The 14,258-nt window shown below is 39.1% G+C and overlaps 1 protein-coding gene and 1 pseudogene across 1 annotated transcript in view; both read right to left on the bottom strand.

Moving 5' to 3' along the window:
* AGBL4 (AGBL carboxypeptidase 4) overlaps positions 1 to 14,258 on the bottom strand; it is a 1,288,259-nt gene that overhangs the window by 500,247 nt on the left and 773,754 nt on the right. The window lies entirely within an intron of this gene.
* Positions 6,254 to 7,182, bottom strand: LOC103670855 (annotated as a pseudogene).

The raw sequence follows: 14,258 nt of genomic DNA, 5'->3' as shown, positions 1-14,258 counted from the left end.
AATAGAGAAAACAAGGTAGGATTTTTATGTTCCATTTTCTGAAATGATATCTCTTTGGGAAGGCAAACAAGGAATTTGAACACTTTTCACATTTTCTTCTTTTAAGAGAGATATGAACTAATATATATATTCAACAAAAATTTCTTGAGAACTTACTATGAACCCAGCAACTTACAGCCACAAGGAGGAATACAACCCATTTCATAGCAGGCATTGGTACTTTATTTGTTTTTATGAAATTTGTGTGAACATACATTTTTAATTCTCTTGAATGTACACCTAGGGATGGAATTGCTGGGTCATAGGGTAACCCTACGCTTAACATTTTGAGGAACTGCCAAATGTTTTACAGAGCAGCTATATCATTTTATATTCCCACCAGCAATACATGAGGGTCTCAGTTTCTCCACATCCTCCCCAATACTTGTTATTGTCCTCCTTTTATTTTTTATTTTTTTAAAGATTTCATTTATTTTATTTTTGAGAGAGAGAGAGAGCACATGAGTGCATGAGCGGGGGTAGGGGGTGATAGGTGAGAGGGGCAGAGGGAGAAGCAGACTCCCCACTGAGCAGGAGCCCAATGTGGGACTTGATCCCAGGACCCTGGGATCATGACCTGAACCAAAGGCAGATGCTTAACTGACTGAGCCATCCAGGTGCCCCTGTCCTTCTTTTATTATTCAGAGGTTGAGATCTGATACTTCACTATGGTTTTAATTTGCATTTCCTTGATGGCTAATGATGTTATGTATCTTTTTTTTTTTTTTTTGAGTATCCTTTTATGTGCTTATTGGCCATTTTTTATCTTCTTTGGAGAAAGGTCTGTTTAGATCCAGTGCCCATTCTTAAACTGTGGGGTGGTTTTTTGTTTTTGTTTTTTTGTCATTTTATTGAATTCTAGGAGCTCTTTATATGTTCTTGATACAAGTTTCTTTTCAGATATATGATTTGAAAGTATCTTCTTGCATTCTGTAGCCTGTCTTCTCACTTTCTTGATGGTATCATTTGCAGTATAAAATTTTTTTAATTTTGACAAAGTCCAGTTTGTATTTTGCTGCTTGTGCTTTTGGTGTCAAGAAATCATTGACTAACCCACGATCACAAAGATATACTCCTATGTTTTCTTCTAAGAAATTTATAGTGTTACTTTTTACAGATATATCCACTTTTAAAGATTTTTTTTTTCCCAACGAAAAAGAGAATAAGGAAGCAGGAAAAGGAGGAACCAGAGGTTAGCAGTGTTAGAGGAAAAGAAATGGCAGCAGCAGCCTCACTGGGAAAATGGTGAACCACAGGGAGTTCCTGGTAGGTAGCACCTGACCTTTTTCATCCCTCCCTCCCCCATGCCTGTTAACAATCCTACAGAGACAAGCAGAGCCCTGGGCGAAGGTTACTGCAACCTCAGATAGGTCGCTCCCTACAGGATTCCCTGGGAAGTTCAACAGCTTGCTCTGGAAAGGAACACAGATTCTAGCTAGGGGCCATCAGTCAAATCCCACCTGAATTTTCCAATTCCAACTGCCATGGTGTGGGATGACTCATAAGTAACCCTCTTCTTTCCAGACCCTGTCCTTTGTCTCTCCCGTGGCATGTGAACAACATGTCCCATCATATTATTCCCAAGCCATTACTGGTTGGCACAGTCACTAAAAGTAACACAAAGTGAACTTCTTGAAGGTAAGGTTGCACAGTCTGAACCAATTCTGAGGCTAACATCATGTTGCAAGTTGCTTTAAAATCCTACACCTTTGAGACCTTGTTTAAGCAAATAAATACAATAAGGTCAAAAGTTATAGTCAGTGATCCGTTTTTTGTTTGTTTTTAAAACTGAAACAATCTTCTTGAATGCTAATACTAGGATTCTAGGAAAATGGCTGGTGCATTTATCAAGTCTCCCTGTAGCAGGACATTTTTTTTTTTTTTAAGAAAATGGATAATAATGATTTGCAGCTGATTCTACTTGCTTTTCCTTAAGAGCCTATAAGAAGTCAGCCCCCGTGCTTGCCTTTCTCAGTTTCCAACCACTATCTTTGTGATACTTCTGCCCTTTGGGAATGGCCAAGAGATAACATTAGAACTAGTCGACAGATGGGTTTTTTCCTCCCTTCACGCCTTTTCCTTTTTGTATAAGAGCTCTGTCTTTGTATTTGAGCTCTATCTTGGAGGACTTAATGGGTGAAAGGAGGTCAAATATTACCTCACCTATACAGTTCCTAGGAGTCTTCTCCATGTTCCTGTAACTCCTTTCTCACCCCCCGCCAATAACCTGTATCTTGATTTCTTCTACACAGGCATTACCACTTATGAGCAGTATACTCTTGAAAAAGTTACTTAACCTCTCTATGCCTGTTTCCTCATCTGCAAAATTGGGGTAATAGTAGTACCTGCTTCATAAAGTTGCTGAAGCTGATTAAATGATAATAAAGCAGCTAGAATAGTACTTGACATGGAGTAAGTACTCTAAATGTGAGCTGTTCTCATTTTTATATGACAAATTGTATACCTTCAGGGAGCTTAGAGTCTGCTAAGGGAAATCAGTATTGCAAATGCATTATATCCAAATATTTACAAACAATTCAGGAGACACTTTCACATCTGTTACCTAATATCTACTAGAAGTGTCTTGTCATTGACAATAACCTAAATCTAAATCACAGTGCCTAGTTAGCGGATGAGGCTTACAGAGGTTATTTGACATGTCAAAGATATAAATGGCAGAGCCAAAATTAAAATCCCAATATGGCTCTAGCCCTGATGATCTTCCTACTTAAATTATAACTGAATAGGGAATTTCTATGGATATCTTTTGAAGCGGGGGTGGGAGGGCACTAATCTGCGAGGAAAGAGAGGTTAAGTAATTGGCCTAAGGTTACACAGTTAATGAGTAGCAGAGTCAGGATTCTAAACTATACAGCTCACACTACTGACTTAGGCATCTAATTTCATTCTCACTGCCTTGTAGGTACTTAGTTAATGTTTGCAGAAAGAATAGACAAATAAGAAAACTTTGCAGACAGATCTGGGAGTGAGAGGCAGTGGGCTGCAGTGGACAATCGAGGTGTCAGCAGCTGGGCTTCCAGCTAGCGCTGTCCCACTTACTTACTGGGTGACTCAGGAAAGTTACCTCCCCTTTCTGGGCCTCAGTGTTTCCAGCTGCAGGAAGAGAGAGAAATCTGCAAGCATTGTTAACAGCTGAGTCTTTTCTTTAAGTCTATGAGGAAGGCCAGTGAATAGGCCCTAGCATGCATGGTGTGCACGGCAGGGAGGATAAGAGAGGCCAAAGCCCTGACTTCACACAAGTCTCTCTTTTTCCTTCCTCCTCAGTGGCATCTAAGGTACTGTTCACAGCCTAAATCCTTCCTTGGGATATAGGTAACACGGTTTTTAAATCCCAGAACTTGAAGAACTTAAGGTTCTTGTTGGCTTTGACATTCTCTGACTCACATAAAAAAAATGACCTTGTGTCCTAATGTTATATACCTTCTGATTTAACAGAATGGAAATATGGCTTCAGAGAAAGTGACAAAGGATGATCACACCAAGAGGTACCAAGAAGGAATTTTGGCTGTAATAGCATGTCTTCTCTACCTGTCCCCACTCTTATATATACCCTAAATACAAAAATATTCCCTAAACCTATGAAAAGAGGAAAATAGAGAATGAGCAATCAAAAGAGTGACAAGGGGAAACAGTATATTATAGACTCAGGTAACAGAGGCTTTCAAACTAGTCTGGGGAATAGTATATCAGGGAAAAATTCCAGGAGGAAGTAATGTTCAAATTGGATCCTGAAAGCAGAATAGAAAGTAGCTAGGCAAAGGGCCATCAAGAAGGAACATTCCAGTACATAGGCCATCTGTATGTAAGTTAGAGAGAAAAATCCATGACTGATGGAACTGTAGGGAGGCCAGTGCAGGTAGTGGAGAGAGCAAAATGACAGGGATATGAGACAGGCCAGATTATGCAGGATCTTATAGACCAAGTTAAGAATTTGTTATTTTATCTTAACCCACTGAGAGGACAGGGTGTTCAGAGGGTCATTTTCACGGATACTGAAATTACTCAATATGGTGGCAGCAGAGTAGCAGAAAAGACAATTATGGACCAAAGCTCCTCATGATTGAGGGAAATGTCCAAGAAGTCAGCAGATGACAGCAATAAGGAATGGCAGAGGGTTATATAGACTGATGGCATAAGGCTCAAAACATGTCTTTTTATAAAAGGAAGAGGAAAGAATGGCCTAAAAATAGCAATCTGTTAGCACAAAGGATGCCATCTGCCAAGCTAGCTAAGTAGTGTTCAGTGAAAAGTCTACCGTCTCTTGGTCAGTCAGGTACCAGAGGATCAGTGAGTCAGTGAGAGGAACACAAAGTTAGGAGGAAGGCTGGGACTTTCTGGCAGCCACTATAATGCTGATGTAGTTAGGTGAGCAGAATAGAGAGAGAGCCTAGAGGTCTGTTCACCTCACATCTTGTACCTGTTGGCTAAAGAAGTTGCTGTAACTTCCTGAGAGATATTGATGGTTTGAACTAGGGCACTGGCAGCAGAGATAAGGAAGGGATAGATTCTAAGGATATTGTTATAGCCTCAATCATACTTGGTAACAGATAGTATACTAGGAGTGAATAAAAAAAGTTGAATAGGACAGGTTTCTGTCATGGACAACTGGTGATGGTGATACATTCATTGGACTAGGAAACGCAGGTCTGGACCAGGTGTATGGTAATTTGGGTCAGTCTCGCAGCAGGAGTAAATCAGACGTGTGCCTCCTTGTTCTAGCAGTGGAGAACCCAGGGCCACAATCCCCAGCATCTCCTCTCCAGGCCCTTTCTCACCCAGGGCTGAGGTTTGGAATGGATGAGCTACCTGTAGCAGTCGGGTAAGTTGGAAGTCCCTCGCCAGATGCTGGGAGGATATATCTGCCTCCAATTAATTGAGACTCTTTTTGGAGGGAATAGCAAAAACTATGCCAAGAGAGTGATGACTTGTGAAGTGGCCTACTGGAAGGGAGCCAAAACTACTAAGCTCGTTTAATTTCGAGTGTCTGATCAGAACAAGGTTTGGTGCAGATGGGGGTCCACAGAACTCTCCTGAGAGGTGGATTAGGGAATGATAATTGAGATTACTAACTTCAAACAATTACTCAATTTAAAACCCAGCCAAAAAGATGTAATTATTTTTCATACATTTGTTTGGTCATGTTGCCAGCTGCAATTCCATGATGTTTTACTTCAAAGGGGAAGAAAGAACAATGCGGAAGGAATAGAAAGAATGGAAGGGAGCTACTTTATTTTGAAGTTACCCTGCTGATAAGAATGGTGCTGGCCCTCTCTAGTTTCTTTTCTGTGTTACTGTCTTCTGTCCTCTGACTTGCCTGTCCACAGGGCCATCAGTTCCCTCTTAGCTACTTTCTGAGATCTTGGCTTTTCTTCACAAGTCCACATAAAGACTGTTGTAGAAGCTGCCAGGCTCCATATCTTAAATTCTTCCAATCTACTTACACTTGACCACTTTGTTCCTAACCTAAATTGAATTTAACTGAGTTGACTTGGAGGCAGGTAAAACCTTGTTCGCTTAGATGACTTATGCTACTGGAGTTAGTAGCATAATCAAACTCAGGGACTGATATAGAACTGATTTTAAAAAAATGCCAATCTAGGCATTCCAGAGAAGTCTCTGGTAATATGCATGGATCTCTGTCCTTGGTCTCAGGTCTCATCCTGTTAAACACATAGGTTTAAATTTATACTTAAAAAGTATATACTTTTAAAAATCTTAGTGAGGACACTAATAGTACAGATAAGAGAATCCAAGAATCAAGATGACCACAGCAAGCTAGAATGAAGGGTTGAAACCAACAGCAGGACAACTGTAAGGGGCCACAGTTATACTTGTAAAATCCATAGGCTAACGTGGTATCCTGGATAGGATCATGAGACAGAAAAAGAACATCGGTGGAAAAACTGATGAGATCTGAATATAGTTTTGTAGTTTAGTTAATAGTAATGTATCAATGTTAATTTATTTGTTTTGACAAATGCTCCATGGTTGTGTATGATTCTAACATTAGAGGAAACTGGGTGAAGTTATCTTTTCAATTTATTTTTTATATTATCTTTTCAATTTGTTTCCCATTTTCTCAAGATTAAATGATTATTTAAAAAGTGTGCCACACTATACAGAAATCAACATTCTCTCCCACAGTTCTGTGCATCTGGGACTATAGTAATGTCACTGTCCCTGCCTCACATCTTCAAGTTAATATTCTTAGGTCACAACAATAAGTCTTTCCAAAGGGAACCTTCTGGAAAAACAAACTATTGTCTCAGCTCATATATCTGTCTTTTTGGTAGCACGCATCAGCAATCTATCCAAGAAGTATATAGTGGGGAGCAAAGAGGGGATCCACCAGCAAGGCCACAGTTGTTGACAGCCATAAGATTAGAGATAAGCACAAAGGAGTAGGTCAACATACTGGCAAAAAATCCTGTGACAGCTTGGGAATAACTCTTCATTTCATACATGATGGAGACCCCGCTGTCCAGTGCATAGGTATTGTCAAGGTAGGCTGGTGAGTTTCAGAGCCACAAAGAAATGATATCACCTCGGAGATGAGCAATAAAACCCACAAAAATCCTAGGATGCCCTCTTCCCGATACATGGTTACTGTGGAGTCACAAAGTCTACAGTACTTAGATTCTCTGCCAGTGAATCGTACCACAGATCTCAGAGTTATCACGGGGAAGGGATGTGTGATGAGGATAGCAGCAGAATAAGCCATTATCTCTCGATTTGTCACCTTGATAACTTGGTTGAAGGAAAATGTGACTTCTTTCTGTACATTTTAAGGTCCTATTTCTTCAATCTTTCACACTACCGGTAAAGCTGTAAAATGTTACCATGGACCAGAGTTCCAAGGACTCCTGAACACAGTCTTGAAGTTAAGTCTATGAACAACCCATGCTTCCCATCAATGTGCACAAAGTGCTGAGCATAACAAAACAGACTGGGGAGCTGACAAACTTATTGCCCCAAAATATTTTGTCCTATTGTTGGAGGAAGAGGCTCATATTCCACCTGGATGAGCACTTTCATGTACATGAGGGGCTGGGACACAATGGTGAGACCAGAGCCCAGGAGCACCTGACAGGCCATGTCTGCAATGATGGCACCCGCAGATGGTCAACTTGTTTTTTTATAAATCTAAAATTATTTAAAAATAAAAGGCTTATTTAAAAAAGGCAGAGGAATTAAAATAGCCTTATTTAACGAACAACAACAAAAATCAACTACAGGAAGACTTCGCTGATAAAAGAAGGTAATATAAACTCTTGTTACATTTCTAGAGAGTTAGCATTCAGAGCAAGAGAGGCAATAGTCCTATTCTGCAATAGGAGGCTTATAAGGCCTATACAATTTTACATTCAGTTCTGATATTTTATAAAGGAAGTTAACAACCTAGATTATGTCCAGAGAACAACAAAGAAGGCACAAAATTTAGAAACCACAGAATTTGCAGAAATGTAGAATTATGGGGGCAGAAGAGGAAGGAAGGGACTAGCCTGGAGAGGACTCATGAGGGGGGTGTGGTCACTGGCTTGCTGTCTTTGCAGACATGTCCCCTTGCTATAGGAGCAAGTACATGCAAAGTAGACCCAGAGGGTGGAGCTAGAGTCAAGGAGAGAGGTTATAGGGAGGTGGCTCTCTCTGGGAATAGTGGAACTTTTTTCTCTTTGAAATGGGGCTCAGGCTGTCTCAAGAAATGTGTGAGCAGAGGCTGAAAAGTCGTATTTCTGGAATGTTAAGAGAAGATATTGGTCTATACAATTTGCGTCCTTGCCCATAGGAGATTTCTAATATATTTTCTAAATTTGAACGTGACCCCTATAGTCTTTGCCAACTCTAGAGATTGTGTGGGGTATTAAGATCAGAGAGGCCAGCTTTTCCAGGCATTTTTATGGCATTCTCATTTTTATATATGGTGTCATGGTGGTAATTTTCCTTCAGGTACTTTTGACTAACAATTATCTCTGTCTATAGGGGAAAAATAGCCAGCTGGAAAGATAGGCAGGAGTTAACCTGACTTCTAGATCTGCTGTCACCAGCAAGTGCAGCCTGGAGATGGAAGAGTTCAGTGCCACAATGATCATGACCCTTCCTGCCTGGTTCCTCACTGCCTTCAGGATAAAGTCCAAATTCTTTAGGCTGGCATTCAAGGCACCTCTGGGTCAGCCTCTACCTACCCCTCCTTTTTTCTCCATCACTACTCCTTCTGTTCTTCTTAGGCAGATCCTGAGCTCTTGTCATCTGGAACCACACAAAACTGTCAGGACTCATCATGTGTCTCAGCCTCTGTGTCCATATTTTGATTCTCAATTCAAGATGCCTTCAACTTAAGGCTTTGTTTCCTCCCTTGCGCCTCTTCTCTTCCCACTACTTCTATTATAGCAAGTCTCTTACCATCATTGCCATTATCAGTTTTTACATTTGTGTTGCCCACTACATTCAACACTTCTCAGGGACAAGGTATGTTTGGTATTCATCTTTCTGTCTCCAGCATCCAGTATAGAGCCTGACAGGCAGAAGGTACTCATCAGATATTTGTAGTATTGAAGAATGGCTTTGTAAGAATTTAGTAAGTGAATATATAAGTGAATAAAATAGTTCCCTATCCAGGACTGGTTTAGAGTCCATTTTTTGGCTTCTATAAAGGTTTGGCTTCAAATTCCAACTTTATGGTATAGACAAATTACTTCATCTCATTGTGTCTCAGTTTTTAAAAATGCAAATGGAAGAAGATAGTACTGATATATCTCAGAGTTTAAATTCTTCTAAGTGAATCCTTCACCCCCAAATTCATCCCCTTTCCTGATTTAATTTATAGAATATTGTCTGTCTCCTCCTACTAGAATATAAGCCCCATGAGGGCATGGATTTCTGGCTGGTTTTCACTGCTAATATCCTCAGAACCTAGATCATGCTGGTTCAACACTAGGCATTCAATAACAGTATGAATCACATCATAGGGTTGTTGTGAGGATTGAGTGACATAACGCGTATGAAGGTCACAGCATTGGGCCTAGCACATGCTGAGCATTCAATTAACTACCAGTATTATAAAATAAAGGGCAGATTAAGAGGCAACATTACAGCAGGCTGATGTCTGTCTCAGAACATACAATCAGGAAATCATGAATGTCTGAACCATAGTTTACGTTGGAATTGGAAAGAATGCTTGAAATAATCTGGTCTGACTTTCTGAGGCCCAAAGAGGAGAAGTTCTTTTCTCAAAGTCACAGAGTTAGCCAGTGTCAGAACCTAGACAATATTTTTCCCATATAAATGATTTTCTAGTGATTCCCTAAAATACACTATCAGATTATTTTCTTTGTTAGACACTTCGTTTTGGCAAGTATCCCTAAGTACAGGAATGACTCTCCATCTAATCCTTTCAACACACACACACATACTCGAGTTAGGTGTTCATCTAATTAGTCCAATGATGATGAAAATAATACCATATTTTACTGTGCCTGACAGTACAAGGGTTATATGATTGAAAAACTAATATTTGTCAATTAAAATTTACCTCTGGCTACACTGCAAGGAGTGTATTGGTAAATCCTATTTCCACAAAACAAATATAAAGCTAGACAAAACTGACACAACTATTTCAGTGCTTTGGAAACTGACCAAAGTCATACAACGATCTCAAAACTGTTATGCTAAAAAAACTGCTGAGCTTTGGGTAATAAGAATGGGAATCTGTGAAGTACCGTGGTTGTTCCATCTTCCCCCAGGCTTGGTGAATGTGGGGTTCTGTTAGGGCAGGCCATACTCTAAGGGGGATTGGAAATTTCTCTGTCATGATCAAAGTGACTTAATTTGGAAAAGTGGGCAGTGCCCACACCTGGAAGTACTGAATGTGGAAACATTCATCACAGAGGTTGGCAAATAAGGAGGGCCTGCAGTTCAATAGCTGGGACAAACACATTCCTGGCTGAGACTGGGTGCAGGCGCAGTAGAGACCTGAGAAGGCTCACACCAGTCACACACTCCCAAACAACCTGGAAGCTGCACAAATGCTCATGGTAAACACAACACAGAAGGGAAAGTAAAAGCCAGGGCAGACTTGAAAATTGCCCAAACTTTGTGCTCTCCATACCCACATACAGATCCACTGACAGAGGATGGAAACCTTATGGGTGCAGGGTGGGAGAGCACAAACTCAGCTCAATAATATCTGACCATTAACCTACAGAGACACAGGGTTGACTCCTTAAGAATCCAGGCTTAAAAATAGGAAAGAAAAAAAGAAAAATTGAGCAGAGGCACAAGAGAAAGATACTAAGATAATTCACAGGTAAATGTTAGTCTTTTCAACAAGCAGTGCTAGAACAACTGGATATCTGTGTGCAAAATAATATGAGCTAGACCCTTACCTCATGCATACATACAAAAATAATTCAAAATGGATCACAGACTGAGATGTAAGTAAAACCATAAAAATTTAGAATAACACATGGGAGAAAATCTTTGTGATCTTCAGTTGGAAAAGAATTCTTAGATAAGAATCCAAAGCATGATCCATAAGAGAAAAATTTGATAAATTAAACTTCAAATTTTAAAACATCTGTTTTTCAAAAGATATGGTGAAGAGAATAAACAGATAAAGCGTAGGTTAGAAGGAAATATTTGCAAAGCATGTATCAGATAAAGATCTTGCATTAAGAATATATAAAGAACTCTCAAAACAACAGATGACTGGATTAAGAAGTTGTGGTCCATATATACAATGGAATATTATTCAGCTATCAAAAAGAATGATTTCTCAACATTTGCTGCAACATGGACGGCAGTGGAGGAGATAATGCTAAGTGAAATAAGTCAAGCAGAGAAAGACAATTATCATATGGTTTCTCTCATCTATGGAACATAAGAACTAGGAAGATCAGTAGGAGAAGAAAGGGATAAAGAAAGGGGGGTAATCAGAAGGGGGAATGAAGCATGAGAGACTATGGACTCTGAGAAACAAACTGAGGGCTTCAGAGGGGAGGGGGGTGGGGGAATGGGATAGGCTGGTGATGGGTAGTAAGGAGGGCATGTATTGCATGGTGCACTGGGTGTTATACGCAACTAATGAATCATCGAACTTTACATCAAAAACCAGGGATGTACTGTATGGTGACTAACATAATATAATAAAAAAAATATTTAAAAAAAACTCATTGTAAGAACACAAATAACCCGATATTTTTAAGTGAGCAATATATTTAAATTGACATTTTATTAAAGAAGATAAATGAATGGCAAATTAGCCCATGACAAGATAATCAACATAATTAGTCATTAGGGCAATACAATTTAAAACCACAATGAGATACCACTACATACCCACTGAAATGGTTACATTAAAAAATATAGATAATTCCAAGTGTTAGCAAGAAGATGGAAAAACTATAACCTTCTCTCTTATATTGCTAGTAGGAGATGGCACTACTAACTTGGAACACAGTTTGACAGCTTTTCTTTTTTTAAATTTGAATGTGAACTTAACCTAATGATTCCACTCCTAGAAATCTACCCAAAAGAAAGTGGATCACATGTCCACTCAAAGGTATGCACATGAATACTTATAACATCATTATTCATAATAGCCCCAATCTGGAAACAAGCCAAATGTCCATCAACTAGAGAATAAACAAATGTGGTATATATCTTTTCAAAAGAATACTATTCAGCACTAAAAATGAACTACTGATACACAGTACAACATGGCCAAACCTCAAAAATATAACGCTAAGTGAAAGATGCCGGATGCAAAAGATTTCATTTATATGAAATGTTCAGAAATGGCAAATTTATAGTGTCAGAGAAGCTCAGTTGTCGCTAGGGTTGGGAGTGGAAATGAGCATTAACAAAGGGACTTTTCGGGATGATGGAAATGTTCTAAAACTGGATTGTGGTGATAGTGTAAAACTCTATAAATTTACTAAAAATCATAGACCTGTACCTTTATAATGGATGAATTGTATGGTATATTAATTATACCTCAATAAGGTGTTAAGATAACAAGAACAAAAAAAGATCTTTCCCATGATATATTTATCTTAAGTCGGATTGCAGCATTGATGCATGTTCAAAGGGATTTTGTTTGGTGAGGTTAGAAGGGGGCAGTAGTGAATAACAAAATAAGATGCCATTTTGGATGATATAATTAGTAGCAATAGTAGCTATGGACATGGCGATTAATAGTTCCAGCACAATTCAAAATCTTGCTTTTTGCCTACTTTCCCTAAGATGTGGATGTTGGCATGTTTAGCCTTCCCACATATAATTATCCTCCCTCCAAATTGGAATAAGGATTAACTAATTATAGTGGTGCCTTCAGACATGAGCCATACCAAACACCCTGGTAATGAAGAATTGTCCTGTCTGCAAAAGTATGCCAGAAAGCCTTAAAGTCTCTGGCATCTGCTTTGAGGTCCAACCCATAGAGTTTCCAGCAAAACTAGTTTGGCCAGCACAGGTATGCCCTTCACCTCCATTAACTTTACTTTCTTAAGATGCTGCTTTGGATAAGGTAATTCCTTTCCCAAAAATCTAGTTGGGCCCTCAGTTGGTCCAATGTAGAGAGTGTTAGTGGTCCATCAAAACGTCAGGATGTGGTGTTAGAAGTCATGGGTTTAAACCTTGTCTCTGACATGAACTAGCCCTATAGCTTTAGGTAAGTAACTTATCTTTTTAGCCTTAGATTATTTATCCCCCCAAACTGGGATAATTTTGCCTACTCCATAAAACTATCATGAGAAATAAGCAAGATAATATGTATAAAGTACCTGACCTCACATCTGTGTCCTCCCCAATTTCTTAATATGACAATTAAGGCTTTCTAGAATTTGGCCCCGACATTCCTATTTATTCCAATCTTCTAGTAGGAAGATTCCAATCTTCTAGTACGAATGTTTTAATCAAACCAGACTTCTAACCAACTGTCACCATGCAATGACTCTGGCTGTATCCTGCTGTCTGGGCTGCCTTCTCTCCAACTCTATATTTAGTATTCCTACCCATTTTTAAGACTTAGCTTAAGGCCTATCTTCTGCCTGATGGTTAGTCTGACTATTCACTCTCTAAACAACTCAAGAGATCCTTAATTATATACTTTAAAAATATTATTTCTGTTTGAATATGTCTTATTTCCTCAGGTATAGAATACATTTCTGGAAGTACATCAAGATTTGTTTTATACCTCCCAGTACTCCTCACAAAGTCTGAAGTAGGACAAGGGTCTCAACTTGTTTTTCTTTTTTCTTTTTCCTGAAGAGTTCCTCAAAGAATAATTTGAAAACAATATTCAAGTCCGACTTTTTCATTTTATAGATAAAAAACTTGTCCCCAGAAAGAGTAACATTCAAGAACATATGAGTAATTTGGTATTAGAGTTGAAAACAAAATTCAGGCTTCCTGTGGCACAGATGTCAGGCTGTCCTTCAATATCAGTTCTCCTACATATGCATAGGACTACCAATTTTTAGCTGGAAACATGGTCATCCAGAATGAAGACTTCATGTCTCATTCTTACTTTAGAGAAGGATGGATATGTGTTCTATGAAATGGGATAGAAGGGAAAGTGCTATGTAACTGCATCTTCTCCTTTCTCCCCGTATCTTCTTCATCCTGCTGCCTAAAACACAGATATGATGGTAGAATTTCATCCTGGATCCACACTGGATTCATTCTTCCATTCATTCAATAATCCATTTAATAGCTATTCAGTATGCACCTATATTCTGCCTGGCATAAATCTAAGAAGGGGCTCAGGTGGACACAGGAATGAAATATAGAAATCCTGCCCTTAAAATTAAAAGTCACAAGTATTGAATGAACTCACTATCTTAACTCATATCACATTTCATATGTCTGGCAAACACTCATCTCAGAATTCTCTGACAGTCTTATTTCAGACAATCTCACTGTTTCCAGTTATAAATTGTTGATCAATCTATATGTGCTTAATATGTTCTATTTGCCTCTCTACATTCACTCCCTGCCCTTATTCATTTTCTTTGACCAGTGTGGCTTATCTGTATGGAGTACATCAATGGGGTCTCTTGTCCTCCAACTTCTGGTTGGGTTGGTCAATAAGGACCCCTAGCAGGAAATCAGAGGGAAGTAAGAGAATGAATTCTATGTATTTATTTTTCTCAGCTCCCTCCCTGTGGGGTCATCTCAGGCTTTTTTTTTTTTTTTTTTTT

The sequence above is a fragment of the Ursus maritimus genome, unplaced genomic scaffold, assembly GCF_017311325.1.
Source record: "Ursus maritimus isolate PB19 unplaced genomic scaffold, ASM1731132v1 scaffold_12, whole genome shotgun sequence".
NCBI classification, from domain to species: Eukaryota; Metazoa; Chordata; class Mammalia; order Carnivora; family Ursidae; genus Ursus; species Ursus maritimus.
This window is presented reverse-complemented; position numbering and strand designations above follow the sequence as displayed.